The 25,252-nt window shown below is 43.4% G+C and overlaps 1 protein-coding gene across 3 annotated transcripts in view; it reads right to left on the bottom strand.

Moving 5' to 3' along the window:
• Positions 1-12,377, bottom strand: part of GARRE1 (granule associated Rac and RHOG effector 1) — a 99,840-nt gene extending 87,463 nt beyond the window's left edge. The window contains exon 1 of one of the 3 annotated variants that reach the window (XM_084905131.1): positions 12,292-12,377. The gene's annotated coding sequence lies outside the window, so the exon portion shown is untranslated. Of the gene's footprint in view, positions 1-4,926; positions 5,242-12,291 lie in introns of those variants that run through there. The other 2 variants (XM_084905129.1, XM_084905132.1) reach the window with 2 other exon arrangements.
• Positions 12,378-25,252: the final 12,875 nt, after the last annotated feature.

Here is a 25,252-nt window from a genome sequence, read left to right as displayed (position 1 = left end):
TACAAAAAGTTACTTCTTCCCGGGAAGATGATACAAACTTCCCCCAAATTAAGCTACAACAGGTCCGTAAGACAGTATCACTGGAAAAGAGGTCGGTAAAAGCTAAATAAGTAGTTTAGAAACAAAGGCCATGAGTTTAGAAGAAGAGCGCCACAGAGGCTGAAACCCAGTCAGAGAGCTAAGAGAGCAGCTGGGGCTCCTTAGTTTCACTCTGGGCCTGCCAGTCAAGGCCTCCAAAATAACCAGAATCCACCTTTCAAGCCTTAGTCGTAACAGGGCCCTTCAACCCACCCTGCTGTTAGCACTGAAAACCCCTCACCTACTCCACAAAAGCTCTGCCCTCCAGCTGAGCAGCACCTGTTCCTGCCCCCACAGCTGAGGAGGATATATCGTCATATCAACCTAATGGTGTTCCTATGATTCCTACAGGAAGGAGATAGTGGAAAGACAAAGATGGAAAATGCTTTAAATGGCTCAGGCCCCAAGGCCTTGTCTTCGCCCACCTAAAATCAGTGCTTTGCAGCAGCAGCCAGGAGCTGCCTCATTTCCTGTAGTTGCTCCATAAAAATAGGAAGTGGGGGAGGAAGTTCACAAAGCTGAAACAAAAGTAATCACTGTCCAGCTTCCTGAACACAAATCACTGAACAGGGAAGGTAGCATTAAAACATCAAAACGGAAGGCAGGCCTGGAGAGCCAAGGCCAGAGGAAAGGAAGTGACTCTTCTGGGTCCACAGGCCCAGACTGTCCCCAAATAAAAATATGTGCAAAACTGGACAATAGCCTATTATACAGAAACAGTTTCCAAGGAACTAAATTAATTAAAAGCATGTTAATTTAAACAATCATGTGAAAATTCTTGAAACATTAAAGTCCTATCAGTAAAAAATGTCAATGAAAAAGTTTCAAGGAGGCCAAGATTAAACTATTTCCTTTTAGTCAAGAAGTAGCTACTAAAACTGCTGTTAAAACAAAATAAAGTTATTAAATGGCTGATCAGTTGACACAATCAATAGCCTAATGTCCTGCCGAAACCGGTTTGGCTCAGTGGATAGAGTGTCGGTCTGCAGACTGAGGGATCCCAAGTTCAATTCCGGTCAAGGGCATGTACATTGGTTGCAGGCACATCCCCAGTAGGGGGTGTGCAAGAGACAGCTGGTTGATGTTTCTCTCTTATAGATGTATCTATCTCTCCATTCCTCTCCCTTCCTCTCTGTAAAAAATCAATAAAATATATATTTTTTTAAAAAGCCCAATGTTCTAAACTGAGCTATCAAAACACAAGTCTATAGAAAAAAACACTATTAAATAAAAATTCTAATCATTGAATTCTAAACAATTCTAATCAGAGCATAGTTAAAATAAAGGTGCTTCTACACCTGTCCCTAACGAACTTGGTGAATGCTGTGAGGTGGGCCTACGGGCGTTAGCCTCTCAGCAGAGGCTAACAGTTTCTACTGTCAAGAAGTTTCTGGTCTGCCTCCACATGGTGACACCTGTCAGACCGCCTTTTTAAAAAATATATATTTTATTGATTTTTTTACAGAGAGGAAGGGAGAGAGCTAGAGAGCCAGACACGTCAATGAGAGTGAAACATCGACCAGCCGCCTCCTGCACACCCCCTACCGGGGATGTGCCTGCAACCAACGTACATGCCCTTGACCGGAATGGAATCCGGGACCTTTCAGTCCGCAGACTGACGCCCTATCTACTGAGCCAAACTGGTTTCGGCCAGACTGCCTTTTGTATTGACACATGCTCTATAACAATTTGTCACCACAAAATATGACATTCCTCTACAAAACAAAGCAAGTTATCATTAGTGGATCTGAAGAACTTTTATATTTGGTAATCTACAAACAACTGATAATTCTATTAAGCAGAAGGAAAAAAAATTCTAATCACAAGTCAACAGAGTTGAAATTTAGTTTCAAAATAATACAGATAAACAATACAACAACAACAAACAATCAAACCACAGGCCAAATATGTTAAAATAGTCATATAGATGAAGGACAGTTTAATTTTGTTTAAACTGAGGGTATTTTGGTGTGGGTGAGGATGGGAGGGTGGAAAAAGAGGAAGATCAAAAGCTAGTTTAATTTTTAAAAACAGTCACTACATAAATAAGTAGAAAAGTAAATGAAATGAAAGGTAATTACCATATCTGCAATATCATACAAAGAAAAATAGTGGCCCTAATCTGTTTGGCTCAATGGATAGAGCATCGGTCTGCGTACTGAGGGGTCCCAATTTCGATTCCGATCAAGGGCATGTACCTTGGTTGCAGGTGATGTTTCTCTCTCATTGATGTTTCTAACTCTCTATTCCACTCCCTTCCTCACTGTAAAAAATTAATAAAATATCTTATAAAAAATAATGAACATTTAATTTTTAAAAAAATATATATTTTGCCAAAACCGGTTTGGCTCAGTGATAGAGCATCGGTCTGTGGACTGAAAGGTCCCGGGTTCGATTCTGGTCAAGGGCATGTACCTTGGTTGTGGGCACATCCCCGGTAGGGGGTGTGCAAGAGGTAGCTGGTCGATGTTTCTCTCTCATCGACGTTTCTAGCTCTCTCTCTTCCTCTCTGTAAAAAAATCAATAAAATATATTAAAAAATATATATATATTTTTTTATTTTTTTATTTATTTTTTATTGATTTCAGAGAGGGAGAGGGAGAAACAGAAACAACAACATAGGCATGTGCACAGACCGAGAATCGAATCCTGACCTCCTGATTTGTAAGGTTGATGCTCAACCATTGAGCCATGCAAGCCAGGCAAACATTTAATCTTTTAAAAATCCGTTATTACTTAGTCCTGCTGAGAACAACCCTAGCTATCTGATTTCCTAGTAATAAATTAACTTACTATATTCTAAGACTGGTGTTTTACTCTTCTAATGAAGTCAAAAGACTAACTCTTAAAGGCTGTTGCCATTCAAACAAAAACAGTATTAGAAGTTTTTAAAGAATTTTATTAGAGAAACACTCTGAGTTCAAAAAATCTTTGTCAAACACAAATCTTCTAAAGAAGGGGAATAGGGTGGGAGGGACGAAGCCTTGCCAAGAAAATACTTACTGCCCACCTGTGCTGGCTCAGTGGTTGAGAGTGTATCTATGAACAAGGAGGTAGAGATTCCAGCTTCTGGGTTATTAGCTCCATCCCCAGTGGGGGGCGTGCAGGAGGCGGCTGATCAATGATTCTCTCTCATCATTGATGTTTCTATCTCTCCCTCTCCCTGCTTCTCTGAAGTAGAAAATACATTTTAAAAAAGAAAATACCTTTATATAAACAATTACCACACACCACCAAGGGGTGAACAAAGTGGCCTATGTAAAATGAAGTTTTTATCTATAAACTAAAATGGCTTTGGACCATTAAAAGACTTCATATCAAATGCACCCAAGCATTATGAAAACATTCGCAAACAAAAGCTGTGCTGCTTGATGGAAATTCAACTGTAAATCAAGAAGAATAACTATTTTAAAGTAAGTAATTTTTTAAAACCACAAAGCACTGATGTAATTTTTAAAATATATATTTTAGAGAGAACCATCGATGAGAGAGTGAAACTTCGATGGGCTGCTTCCAGCAGGCCCCATACCGGGAAACCAAGCCCGCAGCCCAGGACAGGAACCTGTGACCTTGGGCATGGGATGGTGCTGGACCAACCGAGCCACACCAACCAGGACAGCACTGATGTAATTTTTCAAGCCCAATTTGTTAAAAAGGAAAAAAAATTTCCAAAAAATCTATATCTATTAGAAATCTGGAATTTATTTCTATTACAGAATGAAAAAGCCTTGATCCACTCAGCTCTTTTTAAGCTTAGTTTTAGCCAATTATCCAAAATTTCCAAATTTGAAAAAGTTGAACTAATTAGTGAAAACTAATGTATCCTTTAGAAAGTTTTTAAAGAAAACTTAAAATTTTATAGTGCTACTCACTCTTGACAACTTACACTATGGAACGAAACTATCCAAAATTAGCCTCAAATGGGAAAAACAAGTATTTATCAAGAAGCAGATATACAAATAGGTAAATCAAACTGTAATTTGGAAATTCTTACTATGGAGAGGGATTATATAAATTTTAGATAAATACGCTTCAGATCCAGAACCATTTCTGAAAATGTAAGGCACCATAAAAACTTTACCAATGGCCCTCCTCCAGGCTGGGAACACTGACTCCAATTCTATACACCCAGCTCTAAAAAAGAACAGCAAGTCAGTCACAGGAGGGAGCCCATTCGTAAACGGAAGCTACCGCTCCATAAACTCTTAAAGAGCAACAATGTGTCTGTCTCATTCACCACTGCATCCCCAGTGCCTGGAGCAGTGCCATGTAGATAGCAGTACCTTAGTAGATGCTTAAATATGTGAAGGCTCATGGCCTACATAAGTGACAGATCCGGGAAACCAGTCTGGTGAGCCACTGCAGGACTGCTCTCCAAGGCTGTCTTCCTCAGAGGAGAGACCTCTTTAATGTCCGCATTGCTAAATATCTGACCTGCTGGAATGTTTGTGGGGAAGAATGGACCGGGGTGGGGAGGGCTAGGAGGGGTCGATGGGGGAAGAAAGGGGAAACATGTAATACTTTCAACAATAAAGATTAAAAAAAGAAAAGAAAAAAACAACTTTATGACTTTAGGCAAATTACTGGACTCTTATGCCTCAATTTCTTCAGTTCTGTGCTGAGGATTCAATCCATAAAGGACAGCACTTGGCATATCTTGAATCTCACTCAGTAAATGGAAGCTACTGCTCTAAAGAAGCCAGGGACTAGTTAGAGGGCAGCATTTTATCTTCTACTGAAATTCTTCATTCTGTCTCACCATTAGTAAAATAAATAAATAATAAATAAACTCCCCTCCCTCCCAAACTACTTAAAGTAGTTACAACTACTTTAAGGCATATTACTTACCTTCCGGCACCTCTGGCCCCAACTCCCAAGGTCCTGGAAACAAACTAAGAGTGCTGCCCTGTGTCCTCCAGAGGGAAAAAGAGGTCACGGCTCCTCCCACTGCCCGGCCTATTACGCCCTCCCCGCTCAGCCCCCGACTGGAACATGGACGGTGCTGCGGAATCCCTGAAGCACAGGACGTGGTGTATGTGCTCTCTCCCACCTTGAGACTCGGACAGAAAGGGTAGGTCCCTGTGAGGGTGAAAGGGACCACTTTGCCTCTCCCTACACAGGTCACCACAGCTGCACTGTCTGGGAGCCCCGCCAGCTTTCCTCTGCCTGTGTTCTCAGGCACACACACATCCACCTCTGGGACGTGGGAGTGGGTGGGAAAAGACTCCAGTATTCCCAAGTTCCCCAGTCATAATTACCATCTCACTAGCACCTAATTCTCAAATCATTTTTACCAGGAAAATTATTATTATTATTATTATTTAGTTAATACTTAGCTTTAAGTCCACACTAAAAGACTTGTCCATTATGATTTTTTACAACTACAATTTTTTTTTCCATGAATGACAAATCTGGACAAGACTATACCACTTTCTTTTAAAAAAAATTTTATATATATATATATATATAATTTCAGAGAGAAAGGGAGAGGGATATAGAAACAACGATGAGAGAGAATCACTGGCGGTCTTCTTACTGGGGATCCAGCCCACAACCTGACCCCGATCCCGACCCCATGTCCTTGACTGGAATCCAACCTGGAATCCTTCAGTCCTCAGGCCGATGCTCCATCCACTGAGCCAAACCAACTAGGGCTACAACTACAAATTTTAAAAAGCACAGTGGCCCAGACACAAAAAACATAGTCGAAATTGTCTTTTTAAAGGGGGGGGGGGGGGGGGGCAATAACATCTAGAAATAAATCCTAGAAACTGATTCAGGAATATGGGAGTCTGGATTCAGCATGCTCACTGACAGCACTGGTATAAGCATCAACCTGGAAGTAATAACCCACATGTCCTGCATTAAGGGAGTCATTAAATAAATTATACAGAAATACCTCCCCATCTTAAATATCAAGGTAAAGCCACATTTCACAAGCCCAAGATGTTATCACTTATAAGTCATTATTTCACATATGCTAAAGGAAAAATTCTGCCATATAACCATGACCTGCAATCGCATGGCACATTCCAAACTCAGTCTCCCTGAAGGCTCTTTCCTGTCTCACTCCTCTACCTCAGTCCATCTGGAACACAATCACCTTGGAACAAGTCCCTTTGTGCCCTTTTCTCTCCTTTCACGTTTTCTAGAAGTTACTCTTGTTTAAGGTCCACTGTTTCAATGAAACCAACTTTGGCCCCTTTTCTGATCTCCTGCAGCCTCCACCGCCATTGCTCCTTTTAGCTTTGTATGCTTTCCCCGACCAAATGAACTGTGAACACAGAGACTGAGGCTGGACCCATCTTCACATTCACTGCAGTGCACAGAACAGGACCACATCACCACCAACACCAACAAAAAAACCACATCTGTCAGGAACTGTTCTAAAAACTTCACAAAATAAACTAATTTTAACCTCACTATAACCCCTGGAGGTAGATACTATTAACTCCCATTTTCAGAGAGGGTCAAATGAGATAAAGGTTATAACTTAGAGGTTAGTGATTAGTAAATGGCAGAGGCAGGACTCAAACCCAAGCAATCTGAATAAAGTACTTGCTCTTAACCTCTAGGTTTCATTTTCTCCTAAATGACTGCTATCTACATAGCATTTAAAATTTTATTTTTATTAATTTTTCATTGAAACAATTCACATACAGAATGAAAAAACTCAATACACTTCATAAGAGTACACAAGAGTTCTAACTGGTTTGGCTCAGTGGATAGAGTTTTGGCTTACTGACTGAAGGGTCTCAGGTTTGATTCTGGTCAAGAGCATGTACCTTGGCTGCGGGCACATCCCAGACCGACGCTCCATCCACTGAGCCAAACAGGCTTCGGCTCATCAATGTTTTTAACTCTCTATCCCTCTCCCTTCCTCTCTGTAAAAAAATCAATAAAATATATATTAAAAAAAAGTACACAAGAAAAACTAGGTCAGTCTAACAGCCTAGATTTCCCAAAGACAACCACTATTTCTTTACTATTATTCCAGAAACTTTAGTACTTAGAAACCTATTTCAGGTCTCTCTCTTTTTTCTCTTTATACAAATGGGTACATATACATTGTTCTGTGTCTTGCCTTTTTCACTGAATGATATTTCTCTAAGCTTGATTCATTATTTGCACCCAAGCTGGTTTAAAAATATATATATGGAAGAGGGAGAGAGAAATAGAAACATCCATAATGAGAGAGAATCATGGATTGCCTGCCTCCTGCACGCCCCCTTACTGGGGATTGAGCCCATAACCCAGGCATGTGCCCTGACCAGAAATCGAACCCTGACCTCCTGGTTCATAGGTTGACGCTCAACCACTGAGCCATGCTGGCCGGGCATACCATGCTGTGTTAAGATACACATATTTTCACACTTTTGCCAGAGATTGTTTCATGAGGCCAGAGGATCTTGGTGGGCCCGGGCTTCATCAGGAAATAGGAGTCACAAAAGGCTTTTAAATGTACAAAAGATATCAAGGGTTAGCCTTTCAGAAATGTGCATGTTGAATCAACAGAGACCTACCAGGTGACATTCAACATGTCACTTCTCCTAAAATAGTATTAGCAAGTACGCACATCACAGGGTTGTTATGAGGACTAAACAAGGTAATGTACACAAAACATTTAGCATAAAACCTGACTAGCACAGTAAGTCTAAGACTGTGGTCGGCAAACTGCGGCTGGCGAGCCACATGCGGCTCTTTGGCCCCTTGAGTGTGGCTCTTCCACAAAATACCACGGCCTGGGCGAGTCTATTTTGAAGAAGTGGCGTTAGAAGAAGTTTAAGTTTAAAAAATTTGGCTCTCAAAAGAAATTTCAATCGTTGTGCTGTTGGTATTTGGCTCCATTGACTAAAGAGTTTGCCGACCAGTGGTCTAAGAGATTAACACAGCACCTGAGGCGCTGTTAGTGCCCAATAAGTTAGATCTTATTTCTTCTGGTCCGACTTTCCTCTCCAATCTCATTTCCTCTATTTCTCTATTCATACCTGCCCATCCTTTACCCTACATCTCCTGAAGCTCACATACCTCATGCTTGCTCACATGTACACCTTTGTACCTGTCAGTACCCTGCCTAAGTGTGCCAGACTTACCCCTTACTGTGGGCTGGACTCACTTTTTCCCACAGTACTCAGCTCAAGCACAACCTTCTCCAGGAAAGGCTTCCCTGACAAGTGCAGCTGGGTGCTCTGGATGACCAGCTTGGGAAGAGCCTATCTGTCATGCCTTCACCTTACGATGCTCAGCTTTGTCAGTGCTCCCAAGTTCAGGGGGACTAATTCAGGCTAAGCTCAAAGATAACCAATGCATTAACCAGAAGATCAGTTACTGGTTTATAAATACTAATGAGAACTAATACTGAACACTTAGCAGGTGCCAAGGCAGTGAAGAGGAAGATGTTACTATTATCCCCATTCTACAGATGGGGAAACAGAGAGATCAGCCAGCATCTCAAGCCCAGAATCTGACCCAAGCAATCTGGAAGCAAACTCTCAACAACTCACATTCTCACCTTGGTAGGAAATCTTCATGTGAAGCCATGTTCTAATCAGAGGGTATTAAGATCATGGAAGCAAAGCAAGAGATTTTCCTGACTGAAGGCATGTGCGCCTCTGGTAGTGCAGAGGCCTGCTGGGGAACTACACATACAGCTCCTCTGCTCTTGGCCTCCAGACAGTGCACAGACACATCACCTAATTCCTCACTTGGACCCACTACCCCAATTCCCATAGACACATCACCTAATTCCTCACTTGGACCCACTACCCCAATTCCCATAGACATCCCAACCCCCTCCCTCTAAAAAAATGCAGTCTTTCTTCTGAGGATACTAAATTAAGTTTAAGTATCCAGGCTACAAACAAATTCCAATCATGCTTTCCTGGGGTTATAACTGGGTCATTTTGATTGAACTTAAAAAGTTTTCCTTGAAATTCTCCAAACTACATTTACAAAATGTCTCTTGGCTTATATCTTTTCCATAGATAGCTGTTTTGTGTAACATTTATTCTGATTTCATTTCTAGATGATCACTGATTCATTCATTTCATTTAACAAAAACTTAATCGCTTCCAGAACATTGTGTTGTAGGTCCTAGAGATGAAACAGGCAAGATATTTTCTCTAAAACCTGGTTGAGCTTATATGTGCCTCCTGCTTCTCTATGCACTTATGATGCATATGGCAATGGATTATTTGTTTTTTAGCCCCAGGCTGGGCCTTGTGGCTCTGTATTCCAATCTTCCAGTTTAGTAATTAGCTTACGCTGCAAAAATTTCATAAATATAACCTGACTAAATTCACTGGATTTCATCTTTCTTATCCAGGGTGGAACCAGAGTATGTCTGAGGTCCATGAGCAAAGGTACAAAGTTTAAATCAACTTATAGGGATAGAAGCATATGCCAAATATAACCCAAATCAAGAAGGAAGAAGAGATGTGCTATGTCAACGAATAAGAACCTTAAGGTCATTAAGGACAGGCCACCTTGGGAAGCACTGAAGGGCTCCATGACCTGGAGAAAGTATGGGCTCAGGAGCACGTCCAGGGTCAGTGAGAGAGATAAAGAAATCTCCCGCAGCGAAGTCTGAGTTGGGGTTACTGAGTGGAGGCAGGGTGAGGGGGTGACGAGCATCTCTATCTAGAAGTCACATGCATATCCAGTGAGTGGGAAGGAGCATGCATTAAAGGACAAGGAGAGAGGCAGGAAGCTAAGCGTTTAGACAATGCTCCCGGGTCGTAGCTGGTCTGCCTGCGGACTGAGGGTTCCCAGTTTGATTCTAGTCAAGGGCCTGGCCCCTGGTTGGGGCTCAGGTGGGAAGCAACCGATCGATGTATTCCATAGATATTTCTCTCTGTCTCTCCCCCTCCCTTCCACTCTCTCTAAAAATCAAAGGGAAAATATCCAGTGAAGATTAAAAAAAAAAAACGAAAAAAAAAACCCCACAAAAACCAAAATGCTCCCTGGCAGATGCGGGAAGAAAAGCAGGAGACAAGTGAAAAAAGCACAGGCACAAAGTTAAGAAAATGACCACAACAGCTCTAAGTCAAGAAGGCCAACCAAAAGGAGACTCACAACAGCAAGAAAGTATGGCTCACCATGCCAAATATTTATGGTCAAGGTCAAGGGAAATGAGTAAACAGCAGCCACTGCATCTATCAATCAGGGGACCCTCGAGAGGGCAGTTACAATAGAGATAAAGGCATATGAAGCACAACCTGTGACACATCCAGGCTCTCTCCGAACTTATCCTAAGAGGAAATGGCATCCTGCTTTTTCTGTAACTCCAAAATAAAGCAATTCCTTGTTCAAGCCAACTTTCTTCATCTACCTAAGAAGATCATCATTTTCCACCAACGACAGTCACAGGAAGGAACGAGAGAGTGGACATCCAATCCATCTAATGCCCCAGCCTTCTAACTCTGAGATACAATTATTTTCCTAAAGACGTGGAAGGCCCACTTAACATAAAGATGGTGTATTAGATTTCAGGTTTTCAACAGAATGAACACTTAGTAAAATTTTCAACAGAATCATGTGCAACTTGTTTAAAAATTTTTAAGGATGATGATTAAAACATGCTGTCTTCAAAAAATCCAGAGATAATTTTAGATTGCCAAGGGAATCTGAGAACTTTTCTATCTTGGTCTCCACTGCTAACCTACGTATTGGTGTGCAAAAATAGAGGAAGATTAGAATCTCAAATGCCAGACTGAAAAGTTGCCACAACAAACCTGAACTCTTCATATGGTTTGTTATCTTGTCAGCAAGAAAGCAAATGAAACAGCAATAAACTCAACTTTTTTACTTTAAGAAAGAGAAAATAAAAATCTCAAGCATGAAATATTTCCTGGACTTGTAAAGGAACATGATTTTAAAAAATACTGTGAATAAAATTTAAAAACATCATATACAAAATCTAGATATCAAATCTGTAAGTAATCCTCTTACAAAAACATACTTAGAACCTTAGGTCTAAAACAGGATAAAAAAGCAGTTATAACTTTTCAATAAAATCAGAACTAACCCATATGGAAAATATTGCATATCTTAAACCAAAACCAAAGTAGATTAAATAGATAACAGTTAAAAAATAAAAGAACAAAAACCGTGAAATGAGAAGTAAACATGAAATTTTTAAACATCGGAATGGAGAATTTTTCAAACATGTCAACAATGAAAAAAACACACCCCTGTTTGTTTAAAAAAAAAAATACTATGTATTTTTAAAATGAATGTTACCTTTTCCCTTATTTGTAAAATTCTGCTATAATAACCATCAGACAAATGCTTTTGACACAATTGTTAATCTTGTGACAAAGTGGAAACAATCTAAATGTTAATTTGTAGGGCTTGGTTAAATTTATGATATGCAATGGTATACTAGTAAGTCCATAAAAATATACATGACTATTTATTGATACCAGCAAAATGTTAGCAATGGTTGTCACTGAGTGATAGGTTGGTGGATGACTGTCATTTTAAAAAGTATTGTCACAATACTTTTTGTGTTGTCTTGAATGTGAGGAGAAGAGAATTGATTTTATAATGGAGGGATGGGGAGGGAACGAGCTATATTCAAACTGCCCCCTCCCCAAGCTGTGTGTTTACCTGGCAAATTTTGCAAGAACTATAAACAAAATTCTTATCATGCCAACCAGGCATGCTTCTTTCCCGGTCCTGCAGGAAGACACACCCCTGACCCTGCGCTGGCCGCGCGCGCGTGGGTCCTTCGTGCTCCCCGGCCCCGTCCTCCCGGGGCCCCCGCGGCACCGGCCCGGCTCCGCGAGGGAGGTGCGCGCCGCAGCCGGGCAGCCGCGGGGCGGCGTGAGGGCCACGTCCCCAGCCGGTGGCCGCGGACCCCGGCCTCCCACAGGCCGCCGTCCCTCCGCCGGCCGCTCCGAGGGCTTCCGGGCGCCGGTCTGGGCGCCGGCCCGAGGCAGCGCCGGTCCCCCGCCTCTCCAGCCCCGCGGCCTCGGGGTCCCCGCCGCTCCTCCGCGCCGGGCGCGGGCCAGGAGGCCCTCCAGGCTTCCGCCCGCCGGCCAGCGCCCCCAGAACCCGGCGCGTCCAGCGGACGGGCGAGGGGCGGGAGCCCACGGCTCGGCGCCCTGCGAGCTCGTCCCGTTCCCGGCTCCGGCCGCGACCCGCCCGCCACCGGCCGCCCCGACCCCTCCCGCCCGCGCCTGGCAGCGCCCGCTCGCGCCCGCTCCTCACCTGCCTGCGACGCACCCCGGCCCCAGCACACCGCCCCGACCGGCTGTGTACACCGGAAGTGACGTGCCGCCCGGCCCCGCCCCCGCGGCGGACGCCGGTGTGGCTGCGGCCCCGGCCCCGCCGCCGGGAGCCCTCCTCGCGCGAGCGGAGCGGGGCGGGGCGGGGCGGGGCGGGGCGGGGCGGACCCTCACCTTCTCTCCGGGGCCGAGGACCTCCGTGTGGGACAGCTGGGGCCGGGACGAGGACCGGCGGCCAGGCCCGCAAGGCCAGCCCGGTCCTGCACTGTGGCTTGGCCTCCTGGCGGGAGGGCTCAGCGGCTTCCTCCAGGATTTATTATTGTAATTTATTACTGAAGTATTGAGCGCTTCCTAGCTGCCGGGCCTTGACAGGCACTGTAGGACTGGATAATTCCCTCACCCTCATAGGTTTACCCTCATTGATGGAAACAACAAAATTGTCACAAATACGCGTGATGACATAGTTAGTGCCAATTGTGACAAATGGTAGGAGGGGAAAGTGGAAGAGGGAGCAGAGTGTCCCCTGACCTAGAGAAGGCTGGTGATCAGGAAATTCTTCCCCCAGGAAATGAACAGGAGTTGAAGTCTTTTTCTTTTCTTTAATTGATTTTTTACAGAGAGGAAGGGAGAGGGATAGAGAGTTAAAAACATCGATCAGCTGCCTCCTGCACACCCCCCACTGGGGATGTGCCCGCAACCAAGGTACATACCCTTGACCGGAATCGAACCCAGGACCTTTCAGTCCGCAGGCCTACGCTCTCTCCACTGAGCCAAACCGGTTTTGGCAGGAGTTGAAGTCTTAAAGGAAAGAAGAAAAGAAAAACTTGGAGAAGCTGGAAGAAAAGGCAGTTCTGCAGAAGAAGCAGCAGGTGTCTTCAAGGGCTTTGTATTCAAGAAACTAGGGTGGTGAGGTCTTATCTAAAAGCATTGGAAAACTGAGTCTTAAGGAAGAGGCGATTTTACCATACTTGTGGCTTTAAAGGGATTACTTAGGCTATATTGTGGGAGGCAAGAGTGAATGTAGATTGTTCATAGTATTATTCATAACCAAAAACGTAGATACAACCCAAGTGTCCACCTTGGATGAATGGATAAACAAAATGTATATCCATACAACAGAATATTATTCAGACTTTTTTTAAAAAGACATTCTGACAAATACTACAAATGAATAAACTTTGAAGTCATAAACAAGCGAAATAAGCCAGTCACAAAAAAACAAACCAATCTTCTATAATTGCACTTATATGAGGAACTCAGAATAGTCAAGTTTATAGAGACAGAAAAATGAATGGCAGCTGCCAGGGTAGGGGAGCATAGGGAGCTTGTGTTTATTTATTTATTTTTAAATATGGAATGCTTCACGAATTTGTGTGTCATCCTTGCACAGGGGTCATGCTAGTCTTCTCTGTACCATTCCAATTTTAATATATGTGCTGTGGAAGCAAAGGAGTTTGTATTTAATGGATAGAGTTTCAGATTGGGAAGATGAAAATTTCTGGAGATGGACATAGTGATGGTTGTACAATAATATGAATGTATGTAATGCCACAAAACTATACATTTCAAAATAGTTATAATGGCCCTAGCTGGTTTGGCTCAGTGGATAGAGTGTCATCCTGGAGACTGAAGGGTCTAAGGTTCAATTCTGGTCAAGGGCACATGCCCCAGTTGCGGGCTCGATCCCCACTAGGGGGTGTGCGGGAGGCAGCCAATCAATGATTCTCTCTCATCATCAATGTTTCTAGCTCTCTCTCTTTCTCCATTGCTCTCTGAAATCAATGAATATATATATAATGGTTATAATGGTATATTTTACCACAATCTGTCAATCAATAGATGTAGAGACCAGTCAGGAGGCTATTTTGATTATCCAAGCAAAAGGTAATCCTGATTTAGACCAGAATCTCCACATTTTTTTTTATTCTTAAATATCCATAGCTAAAAGTTTGACTATCACCTAGATTTTATTTATAAATTACAAATATATATATGCACTAATATGCTATTTACATTATGAAACATATGTAAAAAGAATTTTAAAAGAAAAAAATAATAGTTTATGTAAGTTTTAGGCCCTGACTGGGTAGCTCAGTTGGTTAGATATGCTGGTTGGATCCGGTCGGTCAGGCTACATACAAGAATCAACCAACAGCTCAGTTGGTTGAGTATCACCCTGTGCACCAAAAGGTTGCTGGTTCTTCTGGTCAGGACATATGCCTGGGTTGTGGGCTCCATCCCTGGTAAGGGGTATGCATGCAGAAGCATGCAAGAGGCAACAATGTTTCTCTCTTACACAGATGTTTCTCTCCCTTTCTTCCTCTTTCTAAAATTAAATTTTAAAAAGCTCTAACAGTTTATTCCTGTTTACCAGAAGATTTAGTTCTTATATTAGTGGGTATGTGAACCTCACTTTGAAAGCTGCTCAGACTGTGTGTGGTAGTGGCAATAGGGAATAAAGTTAATCTATATAAATAAAAATGTAAATGTTCGTTTGTTCAAAATCTTAAATCTCTGAAAGTTCTTCACCGATTGCTTTGAAATTTTGATACAATGTTGCATTCGAATACACACGTGTTTTTATATACCTTATACCTACTAGTATATAGATGTCACACCTGTGACGGATAAAAACATGCTTTTTTGAAAAACAGCGCCATCTGTTGGACGTAAAAGCAATACACGCTATACTAAATATTTTATAATTCCATTTCAATGTTTCCTATTTACGATCCATTTACGATCTCCAAATTTCCAATTTTATGATTCCATTTCAGTGTTGATAATGATTGAATATTTGTGCTTAGAAATCGCAAAGTTCTCAATCAATTGGGAATGCCATCACCGAATGGATCTGCTGCTGCTTCGTTCGATGTAGAATTGCGTCGTGAACAAAATTACAACAACGGTGATCTTTTGTCGTATGTGCAATCAAATATTCCTAAGCTAACGCTTGAGCAAAAAGACATTTATGATCAAATAATGCAAACTGGCCGGGACCGGTTTGGCTCAGTGGATGGAGCGTCGGCCTGCGGACTGAAAGGTCCCGGGTTCGATTCCGGACAGGGGCATGTACCTTGGTTGCGGGCACATCCCCAGTAGGGGGTGTGCAAGAGGCAGCTGATTGATGATTCTCTCTCATCGATGTTTCTAACTCTCTATCCCTCTCTCTTCCTCTCTGTGAAAAATCAATAAAATATATTTTTAAAAAAATGCAAACTGTCAATAACGGGGTTAGAGAAATCTTTAAAAAATATATATTTTATTGATTTTTTACAGAGAGGAAGAGAGGGATAGAAAGTTAGAAACATCGATGAGAGAGAACCACCAATCAGCCGCCTCTTGCACCCCCCCCCCACTGAGTTGTGCCCACAACTAAGGCACATGCCCTTGACGGAATTGAACCTGGGACCTTTTAGTCTGAAGACCGACGCTCTATCCACTGAGCCAAACCGTTTTCAGTGAAATCTTCTTAGATGCGCCAGGAGGAACTGGTAAAATGTTCCTAATTAGATTGATTCTGGCAGCAATTCGATCCCAAAATGACAGAGCCTTAGCTCTTGCATCATCCGGAATAGCTGCGACATTGCTACCAGGTGGAAGAACTGCTCATTCTGCTTTGAAATTGCCATTGAACATGCAATTCATTGAAACTCCCACGTGCAACATTTCCAAAGCATCCAGCATGGCAAAAGTATTGCAGAAATCAAACTTATTGTTTGGGATCAATGCACAATGGTGCACAAAAAATCGCTCGAAGCTCTTGATTGATCATTGCAAGATTTGCGTGGAAACATCAGACCATTTGGGAACGTATTATTATTAATATTGCTTGCAGGAGATTTCAGGCAAACATTACCTGTAATTCTTCGATCGACACCAGCAGACAAAATAAATGCTTGCCTGAAATACTCTATTTTGTGGCGACACATAAAGATGTTAAAATTAACTTCAAATATGTGTGTCCTGCGGCAAAACGATCGATCAGTTGAGATATTCTCACATCAATTGCTGGAAATTGGGAACAGAAAGGTGCCGGTTGATCTGACCTCAGGACGAATTTCATTGCCTCACAACTTTTGCAACTTACTGATGTCAAAAGAAGAATTGGTTGAAAAACCAATCATCAGAATCACGATTGTCTGAGTGAACGAACTATTCTTGCAGCCAAGAACAAAGACATCTACGAACTTCACAGTCTAACATTCAAAGTGAGGCAGTCACATACAAGTCTGTTGACACTGTTGTGGAAGCAGATGAAGCAGTTAATTATCAGAATTTTTGAATTCACTCAGTCTGCTAGGAATGGCACCGCATGTATTGCAATTGAAAATAGGCGTGCCAGTTATCATGTTGTGAAATATCAATCAGCCAACGTTTTGCAACGGCATGCGGCTTGCAGTACAAAAATTAATGAGCAACATCATAGAAGCAACAATCTTGACAGGACCTTTCAAAGGTGAAGATGTCCTCATTTCTCCCATTCCAATGATTCCAACAGATATGCCATTTAAATTTAAGAGATTGCAATTCCCCATTCGATTGGCCTTTGTAATCACCATCAGCAAAGCTCAGGGCCAGGGATTGCTTGTTCTAGAGTTGGGAAACCAGACAATCTCTATATCTGCACAGACAATGGAACAACAAAAAATTTATACCCACAAGCATTGTGAAATTAAACATCTTAGAAACGTGCACTTTCTCTTTTCTTTCTTTTCCATTTAACCAGACTGAGCCACAGCTAGTGATTAAATAGATATGGAGGGTCAGGAAGGGGAGGGAATCCTCTATTTCTTCTGGTTTCTGGAACTAACCATTGTATTGATGACACATTGGTGGGAAACCCCTGAAGAAGATGGGAAAGAAGGCCATTGGCTGCCATTGTGAACATGACATCAAAAAGGAAGTACTAAGTAGGCACTGGGGATGAGGGTCTGGAGTTTAGGAGAGTGCTTAGGGATGCGACGGGCTTAGGTCGTCATTGAACGTGGGGAGAAGCTGCAAGTGGGTGTAGATTGAGGGGAGGCTATTTGGTGGTTGGTTTTTTAAGGAGGAAGAGACTAAAACGTTTCCATGTCAGGAAGATCTGATTGGCAAGAATAAGTATACAGGAGAGAGATGCTCTGGTTCATCTTGTGATTCTGAAAAGGTTGGAAGGGGATCTAAAAAGCTTGACAAGCCCTGGCTGGGTTGCTCATTCCTCGATTGGTTAGAGCCTCGCCCGGATAGGCCAGGATTGTATGCATAAATAGGTGTGACAGCAAATCGATCTCTCTTTCAAATCACTAAAAAATAAAACAAAATGCTTGACAATGGGTTTACCTCACACTGTAGCGAAGAGTGAGGGGCACTTGGGAAACAGGTGTGGGGAGAGTAAAAAAGGTCTGAAAGCAGAAAGCTGAAATGACAGGAGAAATGTGGTAGAATATCTAAATTGTACTTAGGATCTACTTCAGGTTGATAATCATTAATTCAGAAAAGAGCCCTCCCTCTGATGAAGTGGCTTGCTCCAGCAGCTTTCAGGTAAAAACGAAGAAGGTGGAGCAAGGATGCACCTGGGGTTGAACGACAGAGAAGAGGTAAGACTATTACTGACACGAATGGCTGTGGAATCCAAGCTACGGGAAGAGGAATGTGATATGAAAGAGAACAGCTAGGCTGGAGGAGGTGTTTCTGGGTGCTGATGTCATCTTATGTAGGCTGGAAAAGGGACCAGAGAGAATGATGGCTGGCTTCTAAGAGGACCAACTGTGGCTCCTGTAGTCTCAGGACAAGCCTGTCTTATATTTGAAGGCCCTAGCTCCTATTCCAGGTCCCAGATGCCTCCAGTGTCCATGCCTAGAAGCACCGGCTAACTGCCAGATGGGACTTTAAAGAGGTCCCCTTCCCATGTGGCAGGCTCTGACCCACATTCCCAACCACTGCTGCTCATTTCACTCCAAACATCATGGTTGCAGAGTAAGCTCTGGAAACCACTCGTGCTGGCACCATCTGGCCCCCTTCTGTAGACTTCAATCCAGGGCCAGGAGGTTCTGGAGAACCATTCAGCCATACATATAGTTCTTACTTGAGCTCAGTGTGAACATTGCCAACCTTGGGTGGTCTCTGTGGAGCTCCGCCCCCTCAAGCTTACCTGAAGACATCCTGAACTGTGGACTTATCAAGTCCTCTTTGAGAGCTCCTCTACAGTTATCATACCCACCTCATAAAGATTTGAACTATTTGTTTTCATTCATCAAACACACATTTATATAGAAAAGGAGGAAAAAGCACCCATGTTCCCATCACACAGGTTTGAGACACTTGTCACTTCATGTCACCTCTATTCCAAGCTCTCTTGTACCAGAGTGCCAAGAAAAGAGGTTGGAGCCCACAGGGTCTAGAGATGGGGGTGGGCCCTTCTGGAGCCCTTGTCTTCAGGCACAAGCTGTGATCCTCCAGCTCTCCAGAGAGTTTATGGTTGAAGCCTCAACATGCACAGAGGGATAGTATGGTGCTCTGAAGATCACCAGACCGTCAAAACCGGTTTGGCCCAGTGGATAGAGCGTCGGCCTGTGGAATGAAGGGTCTCAGGTTCGATTCCGGTCAGGGGCATGTGCCTTGGTTGCGGGCACGTCCCCGGTAGGGGGTCTGCAGGAGGCGGCTGATCGATGATTCTCTCTCATCGATGTTTCTAGCTTTCTATCCCTCTCCCTTCCTCTCTGTAAAAAATTATATATATATATATATATATATATATATATATATATATATATATTAAAAAGATCACCAGATCAACACCTCAATTTGCTACTTAGGAGGTCAAGAAGATCCAAGCCAGGGACAGGGTCTCCCTGAATCCACCCAGCACCCTGTACATCTTGTTAGATGAACTGGAGCCAGATCCTGTGGAAGGAATGAGAATCCTGGGGGTTACTGCTGGTGAGGAGAATAGAACAAGGTTTCAGAAGCTCCTCAGAGACTGAAGAGCCCTGTGTTAGTGAGATGGGCCCGAGATGCACCTTGACCTTGGCTTGAGATGCCCCCCCTTACTGAGGAAATAAAAGCAGATTTGCTATGACTAGCTTTCATGAGGGCTTTACATTTCTTTTCTTTTTTTAAAATTTTTTATTGATGTCAGAGAGGAAGGGAAAGGGGGAGAGAAAGAGACTGGGGATTGAGCCTGCAACCTGTTGCATATGCTCTTGCTCAGAATTAAACCCAGGACCCTTCAGTCCATAGGCTGATGCTCTATCCACTGAGTCAAACCAGATAGGTTAGGGCTTCACATTTCTTTCTTTTTTTTTTTTTTTAAATATATTTTTATTGATTTTTTACAGAGAGGAAAGGAGAGAGATAGAGAACTAGAAACGTCAATGAGAGAGAAACATCGACCAGCTGCCTCTTGCACAGCCCCTACCGGGGATGTGCCCGCAACCAAGGTACATGCCCTTCACCGGAATTGAACCTGGGACCTTTCAGTCCGCAGACCGACGCTCTACCACTGAGCCAAACCGGTTTCGGCTAGGGCTTCACATTTCTAATGTCAGAAGGGCTGAAGAATACAAACATCCCTAGAGGGGCTCATAAAGGGTTGGAGAACTGGTTTTCTTAAGCAGGCAAAGTTCCTACTGTTGGCTGTGCAGCCTTCATGGATGTAAAAGCCAGGGCTTCCAGTCTGGGCTTTAACACGTTACTTTTTAGTTGGCCTGTCTGAAAGAACCTTCAGGGAAGTTTTCACAGCTAACTGCTCTTGCGGGGGTGATTCGGGGGAGGTATGTCAGGAGCAATGGTCTTGAGTTTAGAGAGAGTAACATTTTTTATTTTACCTTATCAGTCTCCCTTAGGCAGAGTGTGGAAGCTGGAAGATGGGCTGTGAGCCCAGGAGGGGTAGCTGCATTCCAGAATCCACAGGATTTGGAAGTCTGGAGAGGGTTGGCCAGACGTTCTGCACACAAAGCAGCTGGCTGTCTGCTTAGTATGAAAAGGCTGGAGCAAGACCAGTCCAGTCTAGTTTGGGTGGTGTGGCTGGCAGGAAAGGGGGTGAGGGCAGTGTGGGTCATGTGCTGAAGAGATATTCAGTCTTCAGACTGCCTCCCTGAAGAAGTCACTCCTTATCCCTCCCTCTCCTTTGAATGTTACCATCTGAGTATCCTGTTATCCTTTCTTCACTCCATCCTCCATTGGCTGGAAATGGTTGTACTGTGGCCAAGAGGACCTTGCCAGGCACATCAGCTTCTGTCTCATCCCTACTTCTAAGATCCCAGGTTGCCTCTGATTGTTTTGAGGATTTTTGGCTGGCCAGGGCCTGGGAGATCTGATGTGTGGGTTGGACTGCAGAACTTTCAGATTCCTTCCCTTAGAAACAGGACAGGATGCCTGGTACCACCTTAGAAAACATGTAAGATACAGGGAGGAAGAGCTACTGAGGGCTTTCCAGAGCTTGATAAAGCAGAGGTTCCTGGATGTATGAGCTGCCAGATGGACTAGGGACCACCCTGGAGGCTCTTCCCACCATTTATCAGCTATGAAGGTGGAGAGGGTTATTTTCCAGGCCCCCTAGTCAGGGGTCCAAGAGTTTATGACCAGCAAAGGAAGGAAAAGTGTACTGGGGAGTGCTAGTGTTCTTATTTCAGTGTTACAAAAGGGTTCAGCATTCTGGAGGAAGGAGCTGATGTGTAGATGATTAAGAAAGAGTCCAAAGATGAAAGATAATTTTGAAAGGCTTTGGGGGTCAGAGGATCTTCAGCTAAAAAAGCTGAAAGACTACCCGCTAAGGACCCTGTGCTATTTATTAACACAATCTGTCCTAAGGCAAGGTGGAGACATACTCTTCAAAGGGTAATAACCTATAGCTGTTCAGGTGTTTGGCCAACAGGAGGCAATAACACACAGATTTAAGATGCCCTGAGCTATCTGTCAGCAAACAATACTATTCAGGTTTGGGGAAGATGCTTTTTAACTGTCCCAGATGATTCAGCCCTGCTGACATGCTGTAATTGACTTCCGGCAGGAGAGGTAACCAGACAAAGTTCTGCTATTGGTACAGCCATAGGGGCTGTGGCTGCGGACTGAAAGGTCCCAGATTCATTATCCAAGAGATGCAAATCAAAACGACAATGCGGTACCCTCTCATACCTGTCAGAATGGCTATCATCAACAAATCAGCAAATGACAAGTGCTGGTGAGGATGCGGAGAAAAAGGAACCCTTGTGCACTGCTGGTGGGAATGCAGACTGGTGCAACCACTGTGGAGAACAGTATGGCGCTTCCTCAAAAAACTGAAAATGGAACTCCCATTTGACACTCCTAGGAATATATCCTAAGAAACTAGAAACACCAATCAAAAAAGATATATGCACCCCTATGTTCATAGCAGCACAATTTACAATAGCTAAGATTTGGAAACAGCCTAGGTGCCCGTCAGCAGATGATTGGATCAAAAAACTATGGTACATCTACACCAGGGGTCTTCAAACTACGGCCCGCGGGCCACATGCAGCCCCCAGGGGAGTCTGATCCTGCCCGCCAGGTTTTTTGGGCAGTGAGCGCAGCCAAGGTGTTACAGTAGGGATTAGTAGTTCATATAGTCCGGCCCTCCAGCTCTCTGAGGGACCGTGATCTGGCCCCCACTTTAAAAAGTTTGAGGACCCCTGATCTACACAATGGAATACTATGCTACCATAAAAAAGAAGGAATTCTTATCATTTGTAGTGACCTGGATGGAACTGGAGAACATTATGCTGAGTGAAATAAGCCAGTCAATGAAAGAAAAACACCACATGATCTCACTCATTTATGGATAATTTAGAACATTATAAACTGATGAACAAAAAGATAGATACAGAGACAGTAAAGGAAACAGACTGTCAAATTACAGTGGGAGGGTAGAAAGATCTGGGGAAGATAAGAGATCAACCGAAGGACTTGTATACATGCATATTAGAACCACCAATGGACACAAAACTCTGGGGAGGGAGGGGGTGTGCAGGAGACAGCTGATAATTGTTTCTCTCTCATCGATGTTCCTCTCTTTTCCTCTCTGTAAAAAAAAATCAATTAAAAAATATATATATGTAAAAGAAAAAGCCTGAGGTATGGAGACATGTGCACGTGTGTACAGAGAGGATGGGGTGGCTGAGTGCCTAGCTGGCGTTCTCTAATGGGAAGGAGATAAAAGCTTCAGATTTTGCTGAACCCCAGTTCCGAATGCATTGAATCCCAGTTCCGGGTGAGACCCTGGGGACCCAGGCTTGTACGGGGGGAATCTGGGCTGTAAGGTAGAAACTGAGGAAAGTGGCAAAAGGCACAGCTCTGGAGGCGTGCACGTGAATGCCTGCAGAGGACGGACTGTTGATTGTGCTGCTGGATGGAGACAAAAATTCCGGACTGCGCTGAGCCCCAACTCCGACTGCACTGAACCCCAGTTCCAGGCGAGAATCTGGGAATCCAGATTCATTGGGGGAGAGACTAGACTGGCAGCGGGTGAAACTCGAGGGCACCTTTATCTCAGAGATGCTTGCAGCGAGTACCAAGGGACACCGAGGGACACTGAGACTCAGGAACCTCATAGGGCCGGGCTGACAGGAAGCCAAGGCTGTAGGCTCCACCCTGAAACTCCGCCCATCCAAGCTGAGCAGAGAGGCTTTTACAATTTTGCAAGTCTAGTGGAATAAGGCTGTCTCCCAGCATAGACACAGCTGATCCTCACAGCCAATTGGCCTGGAGGTAAACTCCTCCCACTGATACCAACAACAATCAAGACTTAACTACAACAAGGCTGTACACACAGTTCACAAAGGGGTGCATCAAGAGTGTCCACCTCAGGTAACTGGGGAAGCCAAGCTACTAGCCCATATAGGACACCAAGCACACAAAGTTATCCTACCAACTCAGAGAAACAGCAAAAATGTGGAGACAAAGAAACAGATCACAAATGAAAGAAATGGAGAAAAACAAATACATATCTACCAACAAGTGAATCTAAAAATGAAGTGAATTAAACTAAGGTACAGAATAAACTGGTGAATATAATAGAATAAGGGGCATAGAAAGGGAGTGGACTGACAACTCTCAGGGGGAAAGGGGTGCGGGAAGAGACGGGACAAAAATCATACACCTATGGATGAGGACAATGGGGGGAGGTAAGGACAGAGGGTGCAATGCGAACCAGGTGGAGGGGAGCTATTGGGGGGAAAAAGAGGAACAACTGTAATAATCTGAACAACAAAGATTTATTAAATTAAAAAAAAAAGCTTAAGGCACACCCAAGCCAGTTTGGCTCAGTGGATAGAATGTCAGGCTGTGAACTGAAGGATCCCTGGTTCGGTTCTGGTCAAGGGACCATGCCCTGGTTGCAGTCCCCAGTAGGGAGCATGCAGAGGGCAGCTGACTGGTGATTGTCATCACTGATGTTTGTCTCTCCCTCCTTCCTGAAATCAATAAAAATATATATTAAAAAAAGTTTCAGTCACTTTTGTGGGGGTAGAATGGCATGGCTTTGTGGTTTTCATTTTTATTTTCTTGAGGACATAGTGTCAACTTTTCATATGTTCATTAGATATTTGAATATATGCTCTTACGTTAAAGATTAAAAAATTCAATTTTTGATCCTTTCTCTTTACAAAACTGATTTAGCTCTATATATTCTGGATTATGAGCTCTTTGATGACTAATATTACATAATGCAAATATTTCCTCCCAGGCTGTGGCTCCCATTTTCTCTTGATGTCTTTTGATAAACAAATTTTGTCTTAATGGTCATTTATCAATATTTTCTTTTTATCACTTTTTTGTCCTCTTTGCCTAGTCCAAGGTCCTGAAGATATGCTATTTTTTCCCTCAGAAATGTTTTCAATGTATGTCTTGCATATTTTCCCCCCTTCCTCTAACAGTTCACTTATTATATAGTAGTAGTTTGTAAATTTGACACCAGTCTCAAGAGGAAAGAGGTCAGTATTTCACCATTACATATAATGTGGGTTTTACATTCTTTATTAGATTAGTAAGATTTCCATTTATTCTCAATTTGCTGAGGTTTTCCTTTAATCTCCTTTCTTTTGAAAAGACTGAAGACTGTGCCCACACTGTTCATTTGGTGTTGGTGTTTGTCAGGAGATCAAAAGTGAAAAGATGTCAGCCTATTAAAGGCACCCTGGGGCTCATGCCAGCAATTGGGGTATTGCCAGGCTTTTCACCAAATCTCTGGGGGCTATCGTTGCCAGGTCCTCTGGCTGTCCTTTTCCAAAGTTGGTTGTGGCAGACATTACTTGCACTTACTAATGCTTGATTTTATACTTCCCTCTCTGATTCCTTAAGTTAAATGAGAAGTTCAAGTAGGGATAATGCAAAAATGAGCATGTCTGACAGCTGCTTTCCATTCCTGGGTAAAGAGAAAGCAGCTATCTTCTGATGATGCTATGGAGAGACACCAGGACAGTTCCATCTCAGTTTGATGGCGGTCTGAAGACTCCAGGATTTCCATATTTAAACCAAGTAGCAGCTGGAAGAGAAAAGCTGGCCCAGACACTGGGTTTGATTTGAGTAGAAGTCATGACCTAGGATGATGAAAGCTGCAGAGCAAATCCATTGACAGTCTGGAATCAAGACACATGGACAAATCCAGGGAGAGGTTATTCTAAGTATGGGTTGGCATGGCATTTCTTGCTTTGTTAAGAAGACTTTAGACACTTGCAGAGAATAGATCTGGAATTCTGATAATTCTCAACCTAGATATAAGCCCAGTTCTGAATCCTAATTGGAAGCTGAGATGGATGTCCAGGCTGCCCAGAGCAGTGGCAGTGCTGGACACGAGGATTCACTACTGCTGAACAGCAGTTAGCCACAGAACCAGAGGTGTGCAGTTGCCCTGCTAGCTCACAGCCCTGTGACTTATTTTTAGGTCTGTGGCTCAGAGGCCTAGACCAAGGCCTTAAGGAGAGAAGACCCTGCTCAGGGGCTAGCTC

This window comes from Pipistrellus hanaki (assembly GCF_964339955.1).
Source record: "Pipistrellus hanaki genome assembly, chromosome: 15".
Classification (NCBI taxonomy): domain Eukaryota; kingdom Metazoa; phylum Chordata; class Mammalia; order Chiroptera; family Vespertilionidae; genus Pipistrellus; species Pipistrellus hanaki.
Note: the sequence above shows the minus strand (reverse complement) of the source record. Positions and strands in the feature narration are given on the sequence as shown.